At 49.6% G+C, this 21970-nt stretch overlaps 1 pseudogene; it reads left to right on the top strand.

Annotated features, from left to right (window-relative positions):
* Window positions 1-5528: 5528 nt before the first annotated feature.
* LOC141164211 (E3 ubiquitin/ISG15 ligase TRIM25-like) lies at window positions 5529-21366 on the top strand (annotated as a pseudogene).
* Window positions 21367-21970: the final 604 nt, after the last annotated feature.

Genomic DNA, 21970 nt, shown 5'->3' with positions numbered 1-21970 from the left:
AGGCCTCTCGGGCAGGGAAGTTTTTTGCAAGTTGTGCATGATGTAAAACTTCAAGTGGGGGCAATACATAAAGAACTGTTGTCTTGCTACGTGTTGGAGGGTCTTCCCACTCCTATTGTGTTGGGCCTTCCTTGGTTAGCTAAGCATAACCCGGTTATTAATTGGCAAACCAGGGAGATAAGCCAATGGAGTAAATTCTGTAATAAAAACTGCATGAACACGGTCATTGGTGCGGTTACTCCTTGGGTCTTACCTCCATTTCTGGCGGACTTTGAGGATGTATTCTCGGAGAAAGGGTGTCAGGAACTACCTCCTCATCGCGTGTATGACTGTTCTGTAAAACTGCTCCCTGAGGCCAAGTTACCTAAAGCTAGGTTGTATAACCTTTCTGGTCCTGAGAGGCAGGCCATGAAGGATTATATTTCAGAAAGTCTGGCTAAGGGGCATATTAGACCTTCATCTTCACCGGTGGCTGCGGGGTTCTTCTTTGTTAAGAAGAAAGATGGAGGCCTACGCCCTTGCCTGGATTTCCGTGAACTTAATCGGATTACGGTCCGAGATCCGTATCCGCTTCCTCTTATTCCCGATCTCTTTAATCAGATCGTGGGCGCCAAATGGTTTTCTAAGTTGGATCTCAGGGGGGCGTACAATCTGATTAGGATGAAGGAGGGGGATGAGTGGAAGACGGCGTTTTACACTCCGGAGGGGCATTATGAGAACCTTGTCATGCCATTCGGTCTGACTAATGCCCCGGCGGTGTTCCAACACTTTGTTAATGACATTTTTCGCCGCTTGGTGGGACAGTTTGTTGTCATATATCTGGATGATATCCTAATTTACTCGCCGGATCTGGTGTCTCATCAGGAGCACGTTAGGCAGGTGTTACAGATCTTGCGGGATAATAAACTGTATGCCAAGTGGGAAAAGTGTGTGTTCGCCGTACAGGAACTCCAGTTTTTAGGCTTCCTGGTTTCAGCGTCCGGTTTTCGTATGGACCCTGGGAAAGTGCGGGCAGTTCTTGAGTGGGATCGGCCAGAGAATCTTAAGGCACTACAACGTTTCCTGGGGTTTGCTAATTATTACCGGAAGTTCATTCGTAATTTCTCGTCCATGGTTAAGCCTCTCACTGACATGACTAAAAAGGGGACGGATTTTTCTAGGTGGTCTGACAAGGCTTGTCAAGCATTCTCCTCTTTGAAAAAATGTTTTGCCTCGGCGCCCATACTCATTCAACCTGATGCGTCTCAGCCATTCATTGTAGAGGTAGACGCTTCCGAGGTAGGGGTGGGAGCAGTATTGTCACAGGGTTCGTCCCCTGGTAAGTGGCATCCGTGCGCCTTTTTCTCTAAAAAATTGTCGTCCGCTGAGAGGAATTACGATGTCGGCAATAGGGAACTCTTGGCCATTAAGTTAGCTTTTGAGGAGTGGCGCCATTTTCTGGAGGGGGCAGTTCATCCGGTCACCGTCATCACCGATCACAAGAACCTGCTATATCTGGAGTCCGCGAAACGTCTGAATCCCAGACAAGCTAGGTGGTCATTGTTTTTTACCAGGTTTAATTTTGTCGTTACATATCGTCCTGGGTCAAAAAATGTAAAGGCGGATGCCTTATCTCGTAGTTTCCCGGGGGCCGGGAATACGAACGACCCGATTCCTATCCTTCAGGAGGGGGTGGTGGTTTCGGCAGTATGCTCTGAGCTGGAGGAGGAGGTATTGGAGGCTCAGGGGGACGCCCCTGTTGGACCTCCAGGGAGATTGTTTGTTCCAGATCAGTTGCGACAAAAGGTGATCGAGGCACACCATAACTCAGTTTTTGCAGGACACCCGGGGAGTAAAGCAACTGTGGATCTCCTCTCGCGTCGGTTTTGGTGGCCTAATTTACATAAGGAGGTGGTAACTTTTGTCGCGTCCTGTGGGGTTTGTGCGCGCTCTAAGACCTCACATACCCGTCCGTCTGGGGCCCTCTTACCTTTGAAGATCCCGGAGCGTCCTTGGACTCATCTGTCTATGGACTTTATTACGGACCTCCCTCCGTCTTCGGGTAAAACGGTCATACTCGTTGTAGTGGACAGGTTCAGCAAGATGGCACATTTTATCGCTCTTCCGGCTCTCCCTAATGCTAAAACTCTTGCGCAGGTGTTCATTGGGGAGATTGTGAGGCTTCACGGGGTACCCTCCGAGGTGGTGTCTGATCGGGGGTCTCAGTTTGTGTCTAAGTTCTGGAAGGCGTTTTGTGCACGGCGGGGGATGCAGTTGTCATTCTCATCGGCTTTTCATCCTCAGACCAATGGTCAGACGGAACGTATGAACCAGAGCTTGGAGACATATCTCCAGTGTTTTGTGTCAGAGAACCAGGAGGACTGGGCTTCTTTCTTACCTCTGGCAGAGTTTGCTCTTAATAATAGGCGGAGCGAGTCCACTGGTAAGTCCCCGTTTTTTGGGGCATATGGTTTTCACCCCCAGTTTTGTACTTTCAGTAGGGGGGGCTCTTCGGGGGTTCCTGAGGAGGAACGATTTTCCTCATCACTCGCTTCAGTATGGAGAGGGGTGCTGAAGAATCTGAATACTATGGGGAACCGATACAAACGTATGGCTGATAGGAGGAGAGTGTCTGGTCCGGACCTAAGTGTGAACGATCGGGTATGGTTGTCTACCAGGAATATAAAACTTAAGGTTCCCTCCTGGAAACTGGGTCCCAGGTTCATCGGGCCGTACAGAATCAGTTCTATTATTAATCCGGTGGCATTCCGTCTTGACCTCCCCCCTACGTTTAAAATTCACAACGTGTTTCACAGATCATTGCTTAAGAGGTATGTGGCGCCGGTGGTACCGTCACTTTTACCTCCCCCTCCAGTGGTTGTCAATGGTAACTTGGAGTTCCAGGTATCGAGGGTCATTGATTCACGCTTTAATCGCCGGTCCCTTCAGTACCTGGTTCATTGGAAGGGGTATGGTCCTGAGGAGAGGATGTGGGTTCCTGCGTCGGATATTAACGCAGACCGATTAGTTCGGGCCTTCCACACGACTCACCCGGATAAACCTGGCCCTGAGGGTCCGGAGGCCCCTCGTAGAAGGGGGGGTACTGTCACGGGTGTGTTGCCACGAAGATCGTCACGAGTACACAGCCTGACTTCTCGCAGCTGACTTGTTGGTGCTTTGTGTTTCTCGGCAGTGAGGGAGTTAATTCTCTCTCTCTCTCTGGGCTAGATGAGGTCCAGCCTCGCCCAGCTGCAATCAATACTTCTGTAGTGAGACTCCTTCATATACCTGCTGGTCTGTTTGGGAGGTGTCGGTGAAAGCATTTCATTCAGACTGACAGAGCGGATCGTGGTGTTTGGAGTTGCTGAGATAAGTGTATTTGGAAGTGTTTTTTCCCTTTCCTCGCTTTATCATTTATCTCCTTTCCCGTTGGTTTTCCCTCTGTTGTAGTTGAGTAGTTGTTTGTATGCAAGGTGGTTTTGGTTTTTCCCTTGTACTGTCTCGTTCGTCTAAATACTGTGTTTGGGCATATTATTTCTTGTTCCCTTTGGTTGTGATCGGGGTCCTTCTCAGGACTAGATTACTGAGGTGCAGGGATCTTCAGGAGGTAGGGGTTACGCTGGCGGCCTGGACCTCTGTACCTTTAACAGTACCTCCAGGTTGAGGGATTAGTCAGGGCCCCAGCTTAGGGTCAGCTTAGGCCCCCTACCTCCAGTATACAGAGACAGCGTGACATATACCCAGCAGCAGAAACCAGCCGGCAGGGGATTCCAGGTCCTCTGGCCATAGAAGCCCGGAGGCTCAGTCACAAAGAAGGGACCAGCGCCGCCATCCAGGAGTGGAGGCTAACAGAAGGCCCCAAGTCGCCAGCCATACGGGTGAGCACCACACGGTATACTCAGGGACGTGGGCTACTTGTAACCGCTGACAGCAAGGTAGCCAGGAAGAGTGCAGATAAATGGGGAGGCCTACAACTCCACCTGGCCAGGGGAACTCCTGCATGCTCACAGACTGACCAGGCCCCTTATAATAGCCAGTACTCCCGGGAGGGTCTGCCTTGTACCATCAGTAAAGACCCTGAACTGCACCACACGTCTCTGTGATTCCTTGCCGCACCAGCACCATTAGCACTGGGACGCTCACACCATCACTCCCATCATCCACAATAGCTGCCCTGAGGCAATACTTCTCCCGTGGGGAGTTATCCCATACTCAGCTGCGCAAACAACATCAGCCTCAGTGGTCTGCAGCGCAGCGGCGGTCCCCACTGACCGCAATCCACGGGTGGCGTAGTCGGACATTGTTATTACCTAAGACTGCCACTGGTTTGACCGCCCTGGGCACGGACCGGGTCACAGCCACGGAGAACTACAACCCCCAGCGATCCGGCTCCGGGTATCCCCCTGCACAGCACAGGCCCAGGGGGCGCGTCACATGTGTAATTGAATTGTACTTCATTTTCTTTGTTGCTTAGTTGTACAGAGGAACCTATCATACAACCCGCATAGTGGCAACTAACCTGCGCAGAGTGGCAACTAACCTGCACATAGTTTAGACATATCATCAGTTTGGCTTATTCTGGCTAATCCTCCGGTGTCAGTCTCTAGAGTCTAGCACAGTGGTTAGCTGGATGTGTGCCGGGTACAGGTTCATATCCTATCCCCCTCCTTCCTTCTCCCGTGATAAAAACAGACAAATATTCCTAATGGTGAATCAGGGGATTATGATTCTCTTGAAATTAAATGTATTTTTGTTTTTCTCTTACTATTTATTTAATTGCATTTAATACTCATATATAGCTCCTTATGAATTTATTAATATGCATGCATTTTTTATTGACTATGATAATAGCAATTAGTAATATATATTGCAAATTGGTTTGACCTCATAAGAGTTTTTTTAGGATGGATGACCGTTATTTATTGGCGCCAAGGAATCCCTTAGCGTTTTTTTTTCTTTGATCACATGGGTTAATATGTATATGTGTGTGTGTATATATATATGGACACCTGCACTATAATGATTATCAGCTATGTAGCTGAGGAAGCGGACGGACGTCCGAGAAACGCTTAGTATTGTAGCTCTTCAATAAAAGTTTCATATCGACCTATTTTACTGTCTCATCCTGGGGGAAGCGCGGCTTTCACTGGCACCACCACATCCACATACTGTTTGTTTCGCTAAGGATCCCTGGAGATTAGTGCCAGCTGCAGCACCTCGTTTTATATCTTTAGAATGAGTTGTGCATGTCACAACTCTGAAAGGTGAGCAATTTAATTTATTATCTTCACGATTGGTTATCGGATTTCAGTGCTATTTACGCACCCATTTTTTACTTCTTTCAACAGAAAATAATAAAAGTTAATGCATTATATGTACCTCAAAATGATGCATTTGACACATACAATCTTCTTACTAAATAAAACCTTCCGATGGCTATGTTGATCGAAGTCATCGTTTTTTGAAGGAAGAAATAAAGGGTTAAGTGAATGGGTGTAACTACAACTTTGTTCTTTGTCCAGCATTAGACACTTTCACTTTCGTTTCTTTCTTCTTCTGTCCGCCATGGCGTCTGCTGATCTGAGAGACGAGCTGCTCTGCTCCATCTGTCTGAGCACTTATACAGATCCTGTAATGCTGAGATGTGGACACAACTTCTGCCGGGTCTGTATTGATCGTGTGCTGGATACACAGGACGAGTCTGGAGTTTATTCCTGTCCTGAATGTAGAGAAGAGTTTCAGGAGCGGCCGACACTAATGAGAGACTTTGCTCTTTGTAAGATTGTGAAGACTTTCCGGCATACTGAACCACCTCAGGAGAAGATCACCGGGATCTTCTGCACTTACTGTGTGGACTCTCCTGTACCTGCTGTTAGATCCTGTCTACACTGTGAGGCTTCTCTGTGTGATAAACACCTGAGGTCTCACAGCAAATCACCAGAACACGTCTTATCTGATCCCAGCACTTCTCTGGAGAAAAGGAAATGTTCTGTCCATAAGGAACTTTTAAAGTACTATTGTACTTGAGGATGCCATCTGTATCTGTGTGTCCTGCAGTTTGGCCGGAGAACATTGGGGACATCTGATGGACATGCTGGTTGAGGCCTCTGAGAAGAAGAAGAAGATACTGAGAAATGTTCTCCAGAAACTGATCGCAAAGAGAAAGGAGACTGAGGAAAGAGTCCGGAGTCTGGAGGAGCAGTGGAGAAAAGCTCAAGAAAGGCAGCTGGAGAAGCCGAGAGAGTCACTGCCCTGTGTACAGACATCAGGAGAAGGGTGGACGACCTGGAGAAGAAGGTCCTGAGTGAGATCTCCAAGCAGGAAAAAGAGGAGACACTGTCACTGTCTGCTCTGATCCATCAGCTGGAAATAAAGAAGGACGAGCTGTCCAGGAGGATGAGACACATTGTGGAGCTGTGTAACATGACGGATCCACTGACTCAGGGGCGGACACAGACTGTAGTGGGCCCCTGTGCAAGAAATTTTGGGGGGCCCCCCCTGCCCTTCATAAGGCAACAAAGTTATGTAAACATAACCCCCCCATGTGCATCTCTCATCCCCCCATGTGCATCTCTCATCCCCCCATGTGCATCTCTCATCCCCCCCATGTGCATCTCTCATCCCCCCCCATGTGCATCTCTCATCCCCCCCTGTGCAGCTCTCATCCCCCCCATGTGCAGCTCTCATCCCCCCCATGTGCAGCTCTCATCCCCCCCATGTGCAGCTCTCATCCCCCCCCATGTGCATCTCTCATCCCCCCCATGTGCATCTCTCATCCCCCCCATGTGCATCTCTCATCCCCCCCATGTGCATCTCTCATCCCCCCCATGTGCATCTCTCATCCCCCCCATGTGCATCTCTCACCCCCCCATGTGCATCTCTCAACCCCCCCATGTGCATCTCTCATCCCCCCCATGTGCATCTCTCATCCCCCCCATGTGCATCTCTCATCCCCCCCATGTGCATCTCTCATCCCCCCCATGTGCATCTCTCACCCCCCCATGTGCGCATCTCTCATCCCCCCCATGTGCACATCTCTCATCCCCCTCCCCCACATGTGCACATCTCTCATCCCCCTCCCCCACATGTGCACCTCTCTCATCCCCCTCCCCCACATGTGCACCTCTCTCATCCCCCTCCCCCACATGTGCACCTCTCTCATCCCCCTCCCCCACATGTGCACCTCTCTCATCCCCCTCCCCCACATGTGCACCTCTCTCATCCCCCTCCCCCACATGTGCACCTCTCCCATTCCCCCCACTCCTAGTTAATTGTATTTAAAAAAAACTTGTTATACTTACCCCCATGCGATCCCTGCAGAATCCTGGCGCTCGTCCAAATCGCTGACACCAGGTTCCCCTGACTTCCGGCCATGTGACGGCACCGTCACATGACCGGAGGTCAGGGGAATCATGAAGGCGCTGCCGTAGCAGCGCAGCGCAGCGCTGAGATGTCCCGGCGCTTAGCATGGGGCCGGGGGCCCGATGAGGAGAGAGACGCACAAGAGGGGGGCCCCCCACCGGGGCTCCGAGGGGGCCCCTACCGGCCGGGCACCATACTGGAGTCAGGGCAGTCATGCCCTGATAGCGGCCCTGCTGGAGGCTGGAGGGGCCCCCTCTCCCTCGGGGCCCCCGTTCAATGAACGGGCTGCACGGGCGGTAGTTCCGCCCCTGCACTGACTGTCTTACAGGAACCAGACACCGGTGACTTGTGTGATCCTGAGGAGGATGGAGGTGATGAGGACACAGGGGGACATGATAAACAGCCCCATGATGGAGATGACCTGGATGTGGCTGTGATCTCACACACATGACACACATTATTTGATGTAATATCAGGCATAAGGAGCGGGATCTATGTGGAGGATCCTGAAGACATATTACTGGATGTAAACACAGCTGCTAATAATCTCCTTATATCAGACGACCTGAAAAACTGCAACCTGGACACAAGAGAAGCAGAAATGTCCAGAAACAGCAGAGAGATTCCAGTATAATCAGGTGATGAGCAGGAGGGGATTTACCTCAGGATGACATTATTGGGATGTGGAGGGCAGTAGAACAGGGGATTGTAAGGTGGGGATGTGTTATCCCAGTGTAGCCAGGAGGGGGCGTCAGTCACTGATTGGATATAATATCAAGTCCTGGGGTTTGAGGAGATATAATTATTAGTGATGAGCAAGCATGTTCGCTACTGCTTGGTGCTCGCCCGAGCATCTTACTGCTCGAGATGCTCGGCGCTCGCTGAGTATTTCCGGGGCTGCTCTGCGGGAGCTCGGGTCCCCTCCTTGCATGTTTGGCGCTCTTTAGAGCAAGAGCGCCAATCAACATGCAGGTGTAATACAGGTACTTTAGATGCTGTGACACAGAAACACAGAGCAGCCAATACAGGGTTAATAAACAGGGAAGGTTTATAATAACAGGGTCAATCTCCACGCAGGGAGTAACAGGGGAAAATATGGGGAAAAACAAGGGAAATAGCAGGTAGAAGTCTATAACTGACAGTTCACAGTTTAACTAGATGCAGCAGAGTCAAACCGGTTGTAATCAACAGTTTTTACACTTAGCTGACTTTTATCCTCCACAAGGCAGTTGCCAGCTGATGCCGGTGATGCTTTCCTCAGGCTTCCCTTCCCAAACAATGCTCCATCTTCTGGCAGCAGCGGGCGGTCTCCGGTTTTACCCGCTGAGCCCCTAGTCCATAAAAGTGCACCTCACGTGCTCGGCTCCACGGACCCTGCGTCTCTCTCCCTCTAGTCGGCTTGACTCCTCTGGTCCACTGCACTCGGATCTTGCTCCCAGTACTGGAGAGAGGAGCCTGGACCCTCTCACACTGCTCTCCTGAGCAGAACTATCTTGCCGCTTTCCCGCGCAAAAGTCCTTGTCTCCCCCTCTCTCTAGACACACCACCAGTTTCCCGGTCACCTGACCTCTCAGCTCTCACTCTGGACACGCCCCCAGCTTCCCAGTCACCTGACTCCTGTGCTCGCAGTCTGTCTTCCCCCTGCAACCAGGGGTACGGCCCCGGCAGTTCCGGATCCCTTGCTCTGAAAGTACTCACATCCCGGTCTTCCCCAGTCTTACACAGGGATTGTCTGCCACACACTGTAATGCCGCAGCCATGTTGGTTGTGGCATTACAGTGATTGGCTGGCTGCACAACGTCATCAGGTCTATATCAGACCTGGCGCCGCCATGCTCGTCACAGTCACTCTGGAATCAGACAGTGTAGGGAGAGGTGCTGCTGAGCTAGGGAGAGATTTGCTTGTTTCTAGTTAGTGTAGGTATACCAGACTATAAAGGCACATATCTATCTCAACTAACAGTCCTTCTGAGGACTAATCCAGCTGCAGAGATATCAGTGCTAGGCTGGCAGGCAGTGTACATAGCAGACTGCAGTGCACATAGCAAGAGCATCCATTGCAGTTCTGTCTGCTGCTTTTACAGATATTTGTTGAAATAGCCCCAGGTATCAGGGGACAGGAATAATTATTTTTTATTTTAATCCTGATTATTTGCTTAAAAAGCAATCCAGAGAACACCGTTTTTCTGCTCCATTTGCTTGCAGAATACAGCCAGGTCCTTTCCATATTACAGCGCTAAAAATCCAGCTATTTAAAACTGGTTTGTCCGTCACACGGTTCATGTATAATTGCGCTGAAAATATTGCCATTTCTGGCCTCCATTGAAATTTTGTTTCAGTGTGTCAGTGAAGCTATTGACACCAGTTTGCTGTTAAAAATAGTTACCTACAGGCCAGGTATTTAAAACTGTGGTTTGTCAGTCACACGGATCACATATACGTTGTCAGAAAATACTGCCATTTCTGACCTCCATTAAACATTTGTTGCAGTGTGTCAGTGAAGCTATTGACACCAGTTTGCTGTTCAAAATAGTTACCTACAGGCCAGCTATTTAAAACTGTGGTTTGTCCGTCAAACGGATCACATATAAGTTCGCTCCAAATTCAGCCATTTGTAGTGAGCGTAGAAGATATTATCCTCCTTTTAAAATGGGCAAGGGACGGGGAACTGGACGTGATGGTGATGGTGCATGCAGAGGCCAAGGCAGTGGGCAAGCTGAAATTGTGCCACAACAAACACCCACATCTTCTCGCTCGGCCTTCCTGTCCCAATTAATAGGGGACCGCAGAACACCACTATTGAACACAGAGCAGTGTGAAAAGGTTATTTGTTGGATAGCAGATAATGCTTCCAGTCACTTAGCCACCACCACCACCACCCTGTCTTCCACATGGTCAAGTCTCAGTAGCAGTGAGTCTGGACCGCATATTCCTCACCCTGATCCTCCTTCCTCCCACCATGCCCAGTGCCCAGAGACAACTGATCCCACACTTGGACACTCCGAAGAGCTGTTCACTTTTCCATTTATAAATTCGGGCCTCTCGCCTGGTCCACTTGAAGCGGGGCAAGAGGAGATAGCATGTAGCGATGCCCAAATATTTGAGCAGCCACGGTCATACGAAGGCGACGGTGGGAAAGTGTCACAAGAGGTGGACGATGATGAGACACAATTGCCAGAAAGTCAGGAAGAGGACCAGGGTGCGGAAGTGGAAGACGAGGTGGTGGATGATATAGTAACTGACCCAACCTGGCAGGAGGACATGAAGAGCGAGGACAGCAGCACACAGGGAGAGGGAGGCAGAGCACCCCAACAGGCAGGAAGAAGCAGTGTGGTGGCCGCAGACAAAAGGCGGGCAACCGTTCCCCGTAACAACAACATGACGGAAGTTGCCAGTACAACTGTTAGGTCTTCCCGAGTCTGGTTGTTTTTTAAAGACTCTGCCGATAACCCCAAAAAGGCCATTTGCACCACCTGCCAGGCCAGCATCAGCAGGGGTAGCAAAACTACCAGCCTGACCACCACCAGCATGATCAGGCACATGGCAGCAAAGCACCCGACATTGTGAGCCGAACCCCAGGGTCCAGGAACAGTGTCTGCGGGTGACACCACTACTTCTTCCGCTGATGTGCGTGCAAGCCAATCCCCTGTCCATAGTGCATGCGAAGATGCCTCCTGCCCTGCACCTGACATTGCATACTCTCAACTAGCACCATCAGCAAGCATATCCTTATCCCAGCACAGCGTTCAGTTGTTTATACCCCAGTCCTTTGAACGCAAGCGCAAATTCGCAGCCAACGCCCCACAGGCCACCCTACTAAATTCCCACATTTCGCGACTGCTTGCGCTCGAAATGTTGCCTTTTGGACGGCAGCTTTCCGCAACCTGATGGCAGCGGCCGTCCCTCGGTACTCGGTCCCCAGCGGCCACTATTTCTCCCGGTTTGCCGTCCTCGCATTACACAAGCACATGTCCCACAACATTAGCCATGCCCTCAACAATGCCGTTACAGGGAAAGTCCACCTAACCACGGACACGTGGACAAGTGTCACACTGTCACAGAATACTGGAGGTAGGGGGCCTAAGCTGACCCTAAGCTGGGGCCCTGACTAATCCCTCATCCTGGAGGTACTGTTAAAGGTACAGAGGTCCAGGCCGCCAGCGTAACCCCTACCTTCTGAGGATCCCTGCACCTAAGTAATCTAGTCCTGAGAAGGACCCCGATCACAACAATAGGGAACCAGAAATAATATGCCCACACACAGTATTTAGACGAACGAGACAGTACAAGGGAAAAACCAAAACCACCTTGCATACAACTTCTAAACAACTACAACAGAGGGAACACCAACGGGAAAGGAGATAAATGATAAAGCGAGGAAAGGGAAAACACACTTCCAAATACACTTATCTCAGCAACTCCAAACACCACGATCCGCTCTGTAAGTCTGAATGAAAAGCTTTCACCGACACCTCCCAAACAGACCTGCAGGAATATAAAGGAGTCTCACTAAAGAAGCATTGATTGCAGCTGGGCGAGGCTGGACCTCAGCTAGCCCAGAGAGAGAGAGAATTAACTCCTACACTGCCGAGAAAACACAAAGCACCAACAAGTCAGCTGCGAGAAGTCAGGCTGTGTACTCGTGACGATCTTCGTGGCAACACACCCGTGACAGTACCCCCCCTTCTACGAGGGGCCTCTGGACCCTCAGGGCCAGGTTTATCCGGGTGAGTCGTGTGGAAGGCCCGAACTAATCGGTCTGCGTTAATATCCGACGCAGGAACCCACATCCTCTCCTCAGGACCATACCCCTTCCAATGAACCAAGTACTGAAGGGACCGGCGATTAAAGCGTGAATCAATGACCCTCGATACCTGGAACTCCAAGTTACCATTGACAACCACAGGAGGGGGAGGTAAAGGTGACGGTACCACCGGCGCCACATACCTCTTAAGCAATGATCTGTGAAACACGTTGTGAATTTTAAACGTAGGGGGGAGGTCAAGACGGAATGCCACCGGATTAATAACAGAACTGATTCTGTACGGCCCGATGAACCTGGGACCCAGTTTCCAGGAGGGAACCTTAAGTTTAATATTCCTGGTAGACAACCATACCTGATCGTTCACACTTAGGTCCGGACCAGACACTCTCCTCCTATCAGCCATACGTTTGTATCGGTTCCCCATAGTATTCAGATTCTTCAGCACCCCTCTCCATACTGAAGCGAGAGATGAGGAAAATCGTTCCTCCTCCGGAACCCCCGAAGAGCCCCCCCTACTGAAAGTACAAAACTGGGGGTGAAAACCATATGCCCCAAAAAACGGGGACTTACCAGTGGACTCGCTCCGCCTATTATTGAGAGCAAACTCTGCCAGAGGTAGGAAAGAAGCCCAGTCCTCCTGGTTCTCTGACACAAAACACCGAAGATATGTCTCCAAGCTCTGGTTCATACGTTCCGTCTGACCATTGGTCTGAGGATGAAAAGCCGACGAGAATGACAAATGCATCCCCCGCCGTGCACAAAACGCCTTCCAGAACTTGGACACAAACTGAGACCCCCGATCAGACACCACCTCGGAGGGTACCCCGTGAAGCCTCACAATCTCCCCAATGAACACCTGCGCAAGAGTTTTAGCATTAGGGAGAGCCGGAAGAGCGATAAAATGTGCCATCTTGCTGAACCTGTCCACTACAACGAGTATGACCGTTTTACCCGAAGACGGAGGGAGGTCAGTAATAAAGTCCATAGACAGATGAGTCCAAGGACGCTCCGGGATCTTCAAAGGTAAGAGGGCCCCAGACGGACGGGTATGTGAGGTCTTAGAGCGCGCACAAACCCCACAGGACGCGACAAAAGTTACCACCTCTTTATGTAAGTTAGGCCACCAAAACCGACGCGAGAGGAGATCCACAGTTGCTTTACTCCCCGGGTGTCCTGCAAAAACTGAGTTATGGTGTGCCTCGATCACCTTTTGTCGCAACTGATCTGGAACGAACAGTCTCCCCGGAGGTCCAACAGGGGCGTCTCCCTGAGCCTCCAATATCTACTCCTCCAGCTCAGAGCATACTGCCGAAACCACCACCCCCTCCTGAAGAATAGGAATCGGGTCGTCCGTATTCCCGGCCCCAGGGAAACTACGAGATAAGGCATCCGCCTTTACATTTTTAGACCCAGGACGATATGTAACGACGAAATTAAACATGGTAAAAAACAATGACCACCTAGCTTGTCTGGGATTCAGACGTTTAGCGGACTCCAGATATAGCAGGTTCTTGTGATCGGTGATGACGGTGACCGGATGAACTGCCCCCTCCAAAAAATGGCGCCACTCCTCAAAAGCTAACTTAATGGCCAAGAGTTCCCTATTGCCGACATCGTAATTCCTCTCAGCGGACGACAATTTTTTAGAGAAAAAGGCGCACGGATGCCACTTACCAGGGGACGAACCCTGTGACAATACTGCTCCCACCCCTACCTCGGAAGCGTCTACCTCTACAAAGAATGGCTGAGACGCATCAGGTTGAATGAGTATGGGTGCCGAGGCAAAACATTTTTTCAAGGAGGAGAATGCTTGACAAGCCTTGTCAGACCACCTAGAAAAATCCGTCCCCTTTTTAGTCATGTCTGTGAGAGGCTTAACCATGGACGAGAAATTACGAATGAACTTCCGGTAATAGTTAGCAAACCCCAGGAAACGTTGTAGTGCCTTAAGATTCTCCGGCCGATCCCACTCAAGAACTGCCCGCACTTTCCCAGGGTCCATACGAAAACCGGACGCTGAAACCAGGAAGCCTAAAAACTGGAGTTCCTGTACGGCGAACACACACTTTTCCCACTTGGTATACAGTTTATTATCCCGCAAGATCTGTAACACCTGTCTAACGTGCTCCTGATGAGACACCAGATCCGGCGAGTAAATTAAGATATCATCCAGATATATGACAACAAACTGTCCCACCAGGTGGCGAAAAATATCATTAACAAAGTGTTGAAACACCGCCGGGGCATTAGTCAGACCGAATGGCATGACAAGGTTCTCATAATGCCCCTCCGGAGTGTTAAAAGCCGTCTTCCACTCATCCCCCTCCTTCATCCTAATCAGATTGTACGCCCCCCTGAGATCCAACTTAGAAAACCATTTGGCGCCCACGATCTGATTAAAGAGATCGGGAATAAGTGGGAGCGGATACGGATCTCGGACCGTAATCCGATTAAGTTCACGGAAATCCAGGCAAGGGCGTAGGCCTCCATCTTTCTTCTTAACAAAGAAGAACCCCGCGGCCACCGGAGAAGATGAAGGTCTAATATGCCCCTTAGCCAGACTTTCAGAAATATAATCCTTCATGGCCTGCCTCTCAGGACCAGAAAGGTTATACAACCTAGCTTTAGGTAACTTGGCCTCAGGGAGCAGTTTTACAGAACAGTCATACACGCGATGAGGAGGTAGTTCCTGACACCCATTCTCCGAGAATACATCCTCAAAGTCCGCCAGAAATGGAGGTAAGACCCAAGGAGTAACCGCACCGATGACCGTGTTCATGCAGTTTTTATTACAGAATTTACTCCATTGGCTTATCTCTCTGGTTTGCCAATTAATAACCGGGTTATGCTTAGCTAACCAAGGAAGGCCCAACACTATAGGAGTGGGAAGACCCTCCAACACGTAGCAAGACAACAGTTCTTTATGTATTGCCCCCACTTGAAGTTTTACGCCATGCACAGCTTGCAAAAAACTTCCCTGACCGAGAGGTCTGGCATCGATCGAGAATATGGGGATGGGTTTAGCCAACTCACTCAATCGCATACCTTGAACCCGGGCAAACCGAGCATCAACCAGATTAGCCCCGGCCCCACTATCCAGAAGAACAGATATCCTCTCAGTTCTCGTACCCACCACCACCTCCGCCGGTACGAGAAACTGAGACGAACCTAGGGACGAAATACCTACTCCCAGATTGCCGTCCACCACACAACCTGGGATCAACAGTTTTTTCGACGACTCTTTACTCTGCAAGGGACGGGATGGACACCCCCCAATAAAATGTCCCTTTTTCCCGCAGAGAAAACACCTTCCTGTCTTATGGCGCACCACCGGTCCCCTTCCCCGAAATGATGTCCCTCCTAATTGCATAGGCTCCTCCGGACTGACCAGGGGAACCACCATATGAGGGGACCTTGTAGGAGGTGGAGACATTACAGGGGGTAGAGTTATCCCGCACCTCTCCCGAAGCCGTCTGTCAACGCGAATAGCAAGGGCCATAGCGGCTTCCAGTGACGCGGGAGAGTCATACTGTGCCAACACATCCTGTAATTTGTCGGATAAACCATGACAAAACTGGCTCCTAAGAGCCGGGTCATTCCACTGGGTGTCCGTGGCCCACCTACGGAACTCCGAACAGAATTCCTCCGCCGGACGATCTCCCTGCTGAATCCTACGTAACTTAGACTCAGCAAGGGAGATCCGATCTGGGTCATCATATACGAGTCCCAGAGCAGCGAAAAACCTATCCACTGACTGGAGAACCGGGGAGCTTGGGGGAAGAGAGAACGCCCAAGATTGTGGGTCCCCTTGTAGGAGCGAGATGACAATTCCCACCCTTTGTTCTTCACTGCCCGATGACCGAGGCCGCAGCCGAAAGTACAATTTGCATGCCTCCCGGAAAACAAAAAACTTGTCCCGCCCCCCAGTGAACCTGTCAGGGAGAGCTACTTTAGGTTCTGGTCCGGCTTGCTCCAGAGGATGCAAAACCTTGGACCTAACGTCCGCCAGCCCCATGGACAAACTCTGCAACTGCCGAGCTAGACCGGCTACTGGATCCATGGTAGCTGGAGAAAAACTAAGATGGTCGGTGAAAATGTCACACTGTCACAGAATACTGGAGGTAGGGGGCCTAAGCTGACCCTAAGCTGGGGCCCTGACTAATCCCTCATCCTGGAGGTACTGTTAAAGGTACAGAGGTCCAGGCCGCCAGCGTAACCCCTACCTTCTGAGGATCCCTGCACCTAAGTAATCTAGTCCTGAGAAGGACCCCGATCACAACAATAGGGAACCAGAAATAATATGCCCACACACAGTATTTAGACGAACGAGACAGTACAAGGGAAAAACCAAAACCACCTTGCATACAACTTCTAAACAACTACAACAGAGGGAACACCAACGGGAAAGGAGATAAATGATAAAGCGAGGAAAGGGAAAACACACTTCCAAATACACTTATCTCAGCAACTCCAAACACCACGATCCGCTCTGTAAGTCTGAATGAAAAGCTTTCACCGACACCTCCCAAACAGACCTGCAGGAATATAAAGGAGTCTCACTAAAGAAGCATTGATTGCAGCTGGGCGAGGCTGGACCTCAGCTAGCCCAGAGAGAGAGAGAATTAACTCCTACACTGCCGAGAAAACACAAAGCACCAACAAGTCAGCTGCGAGAAGTCAGGCTGTGTACTCGTGACGATCTTCGTGGCAACACACCCGTGACAACAAGTGCTTGTGGGCAGGGACGGTACATCTCACTGACGGCACACTGGGTTAACATAGTGGAAGCTGGGACCCAGTTGGACCTTGGGACGAAACACATCCTCCCGACGCCGAGGATTGCGGCCACTAGGTCAATCAGGGTTGCCCCCACAGTCTACAGCTCCTGCACCTTATCCTCCTCAGCCTCCTCCTCCTCTTCAGCCTCCATCTCCGAAATGACCACATAAGTCACAAGCTGGAAGCTCTGCAGCACTGCCTCAGCCAAGCGGCAACAGGCTGTGCTGAAGCTAATATGCTTAGGTGATAAACCGCACAATGCTGAAGAGTTGTGGACAGCTCTGAAAGAGCAGGCAGATCTGTGGCTGACACCTCTGAACCTACAGCCAGGCATGGTCATGTGTGACAATGGCCGGAACCTGATGGCGGATGCTAGGCGAGCTCACACATGTACCATGCCTGGCCCATGTGCTTAACCTTGTGGTTCAGCGGTTTCTCAAAACCTACCCATAGCTGCCGGATCTGCTTGTCAAAGTACGCCACCTGTGTGCCCATTTTAGAAAGTCAGCTACAGCTTCCGCCGCCTTTTCTGTGCTTCAGCAACGTTTGCACCCTCCGGCTCACCGACTGGTGTGTGATGTCCCCACGCGTTGGACCTCTACACTGCAGATGTTGGGAAGGATTTGTGAGCAGAAGAGGGCAGTTGTTGTCTACCAGCATCAACAAGGCCGCCAGTATTCAGTTCAGACTCCACACATAAGACCTCAGGAGTGGACATGGATGTCAGACATCTGTACCATCCTCCAAAACTTTGAGGACTCCACCAAGATGGTGAGCAGCAATGATGCCATAATTAGCATCACCATCCCGCTTCTCTGTCTTTTGAAACGCACTCTGCTCACAATCAAAGACGATACATTGCAGGCGGAGCACAATGAGATGGAGCAAGGAAACATACAGAGTGATTACACACAGCCCTGCCTCATCTCATCCCAATGTGGATTGGGTGACAATGAGCAAGAGGAGGAGGAATAAGAACAGGAGCTAGTTTCATGTGCTATAGACGGTACTACCTGCACAACTGTCATACCGTCTGTTCAGTGTGGATGGCCTGAGGACAGGGGGAAGGAGGAGGAGAGCATGTTCAGTTGTCCTCTTGGTGAGAACACGGAAGTCTTGCCTGTTAGCAGTCTGGCACGCATGGCTGAGTTTATGTTACGCTGCCTTTCCCGTGACCCTCACGTTCTCAAAATTTTGGGTGACAGTCATTACTGGTTGGTGACACTTCTAGACCCACGCTACAAGGAGAACTTTATTTCTCTTATTCCTGAGGTGGACAGGTCTACAAAAATGGGGCAGTACCAGATGGGGCAGTACCAGAAGCCCTTGTTGCGGCACTATTAAAAAAATATCCCATCTGAAAACGCTGGCGGCAGAGGTCACAGTTCATTGGACAACCAAGGAGTACAGGCGAGAGAGACACAACTCCAATCCAGCAGAGGCAGGGGAACATTGTCAAACTTCTAGGAGAGTTTTCTAGCCCCTCCCATCGCACAGGCTCTGAGGTGCGGGGTACTCTCACAAGAAGTGCAAACTTTGGGAAGATGCTGAGGGAGTACCTTGCCGACCGTACAAACGTCCTCAGTGATTCCACTGTGCCTTATAATTATTGGGTATCCAAGCTGGAAACGTGGAATGAACTGGCTCTCTACGCCTTGGAGGTCCTGGCCTGCCCTGCCGCTAGCATTTTAACAGAGCGGGTTTTTAGTTCCGCTGGTGGAATTCTAACTGATAAGCGCATCCACCTGTCAACTGAAAATGCTGACAGGCTGACTCTTATAAAAATGAACAAGGGCTGGATTGGGCCAGACTTCTCAACACCACCGAATGATAGCAGCGTAACATAAACTCAAATCTAGTGTCTTTTTTTTGGGAGGTGTATTCCCATGCACCTTTTCACACCCACACATGGGTATATGCTTCCTGATTTTGGCTATTTGCTCTTGTCCTCCTCCTTCTCCTCATCCTCCACCACCATATCACCAGGGTGACTGTGGTCCGTGATGCAACACCCACATAATTTTTTTAAAGGGTGTTGATGATGCCCATAAAAAAATGTTTTTCTACAATATGTTCATGTATACCCCCCAGGTATAAATGTTTGTCAGCCCATACGCTTAGTGCATGGGCATTACAAGTATAGGAGACCCGCTCCTTTCTAATGGGAACATTTTTTTATGAGGCCCTCCTCCAAATCTTTCCAAGGTGCATTGGAGTGCCTCTCAAATTTTAGTAGCCCTTGCATTCACTGCATAGGCCAACACTATGGGAGACCCACTTCCTAATAATGGGAACATTTTTTCATGAGGGCCTCTACATCTCTTCCAAGGGGCATTGGAGTGCCTCCCAATTTTTTTTCAGCCCTTGCATTCACTGCATAGGCCAACACTATGGGAGACCCACTTCCTAATAATATGAACATTGTTTTCAGTAGGCCCACTGACCTCCACGTCTCTTCCAAGGGGCATTGGAGTGCCTCCAAATTTTTGGCAACCCTTGCATTCACTGCATAGGCAAACACAATGGGAGACCCACTTCCTAATAATGGGAACATTGTTTTCAGGAGGCCCTCTGACTTCCATGTCTCTTCCAAGGGGCACTGGAGTGCCTCCAAATTTTGGGCAACCCTTGCATTTACTGCATAGGCAAACACAATGGGAGACCCATTTCCTAATAATGGGAACATTTTTTTTTTCATGAGACCCTCCTCGACATCTCTTCCAAGGGGCATTGGGATATTTCCAAATTTTTGGCAGCCCTTGCATTCACTGCATAAGCAAACACAATGGGATACTCACTTCCTAATAATAGGAACATTGTTTTCAGGAGGCCCTCTGACCTCCACGTCTCTTCCAAGGGGCATTGGAGTGCCTCCAAATTTTTGGCAACCCTTGCATTCACTGCATAGGCAAACACAATGGGAGACCCACTTCCTAATAATGGGAACATTGTTTTCAGAAGGCCCTCTGACGTCCATGTCTCTTCCAAGGGGCATCGGAGTGCCTCCAAATTTTTGGCAACCTTTGCATTTACTGCATAGGCAAACACAATGGGAGACCCACTTCCTAATAAAGGGAACATTGTTTTGAGGAGGCTCTCCTCTAAGTCTCTTCAAAGGGGTATAGGGGTGAGTCCAAATTTTCAAAGGGGTATTGGGACGCCCTGCCACTCACTGCATGTGCAATAACAGTATAGGAGACCCACTGTTTAGTAATGGGAACAAAAAAGCATAGCCGGTTGATGGCTCTCTAAGAATAGTGAGGGCTGACTGCTGGCCCTATAAGAATAGTAAAGGCCGCCTGATGGCCCTATAAAAATAGGCTTTGTGACTTTCACAGTCCATCCTTCATAAATGAAACCGGATGTGTCTGATGATGTGTCACGCACCACATGGCCTGATAAGGTTGTAAAATGTTAAAATGACATTTCCTGGTGAATGCATTTGTCACGGTTGAAAGCAGTGCAAAAATGCATCAAAAACGCTACGTGTGAACATAGCCCAAGGTGTGGAGGAGTAGTTTTGGTTTTGGTTATTTATTTTGCCTTGTGTACAAGTCATTACCCTGGAAAGGATGTTCCTTAACATATTTCCCAGGAAAATCCATTTTGGTTTCATTTTTGTATGTTTTATTGTGAGTCCGTAAAAGTGACGTAATACCTCTGACAACGTTGTTCACAGCAGTGACATGGGGTCAGAAATGCTTCTAGGGGTCTTCCCCATGCTGTTCCCATGTCATTTGAGCACTGTTCCCATTGATTTGGGTAATTTGTAGGCCTCTGCAGACCGCCGGGGGGAGCCGCCTGAAAAATGCTCGAGTTTCCCATAGACTTACATTGGGCTCGTTGCTTGGGTCGAGTACCCGAGCATTCCAATTTGCTCGACCCGAGCATCGAGCACCTGAGCATTTTAGCACTCGCCCATCACTAATAATTATCAGTATTCACTGATACATGACAGTAAAGAGATCCGGTTACCTGACAAGATCTCCATTTATAGATTCAGGATATGTCTGGATTATGGGGCCGGGCAGTTGTCCTTTTATGAGCTGTGTGACCCCATCAGACACTTACACACCTTCACAGTCACCTTCTCCGAGCCCCTTCATTCTGCGCTACGTTTAAATTATCCATAATTTTTTGGTGACTGCTGGATTAGAATCTGCAGCTGCAGAATAACATTTGTTATAAGAAATTTGTTCAGAGACTGGTGACACCACAGCGAGGGGAATCTGATTGGCTGAACATTTAATGAAACAGGTCATGTGATCTGTGGACCCTATTATGGACGACCATCCAGGATCATTACTGTTATTAGTTTTAATATGGGAATTAATTTCCTTGTAAAATTTTCTAAATGATGTAAATTACTTAATTTGCACTTTCCTCATTTTACTCCCATCCTAATGGTATCAAGTTGTATTTTGCACTTTCCTGTTCCCTTCCTTCTTTCAAGCCACATAATCACGTGAGGCTTGATTTTTCTGGACTAGTTGTAATTTTGAATAACACGATTCACTTCACCATATCATTACCAAAAAATGACAAATAAAAATTCCACTAAGGGCTCCTTCATACGTCCGTGTTTCTAGTAAGTGTGGTGACAGTTTCCACATGTCCTGGAGACACTGACACATGCAGACCCATTCAAATCTATGGGTCTGCGCCCTTGTCAGTGTGTTTCCACGGACCGTGTGCTCCACACGCTGACATGTCAGTTTTTTTGCGGATGCACGGTCCGCAAAAGTGTCTCACACTGAACACACATGGATGACATCCGTGGGTCATCAGTGTGATACGTACCGGCGCCTGGGAATTAGCAGTACAGTTAGCTCTGTTCCCAAGCGCCGGGTGCTGAACGCTGCCCTTATCATTGTCCCCTGCTGGGACCAGCAGGGACAATGATAAGGGTAGTAGTGTCTGCTCCCGCAGTGTCACTGTGTAAAAATTAGAATAAAATAAAAAATTTATATACTCACCTGTCCTAACTAAGTGTCCCCCGCTGTAATCCTCTGTTACTCTCGCGCCTAGACTGACTGGCGTGAACGTGATTAGTGATCCCACTGTACCATGAACCGAGGAGTGCCTG

This window comes from Phyllobates terribilis, unplaced genomic scaffold, assembly GCF_046119375.1.
Source record: "Phyllobates terribilis strain yellow unplaced genomic scaffold, ASM4611937v1 Scaffold_10__3_contigs__length_209671492, whole genome shotgun sequence".
Classification (NCBI taxonomy): domain Eukaryota; kingdom Metazoa; phylum Chordata; class Amphibia; order Anura; family Dendrobatidae; genus Phyllobates; species Phyllobates terribilis.
The sequence above is the reverse complement of the archived record's forward strand: the minus strand, read 5'-3'. Positions and strand labels throughout refer to the sequence as shown.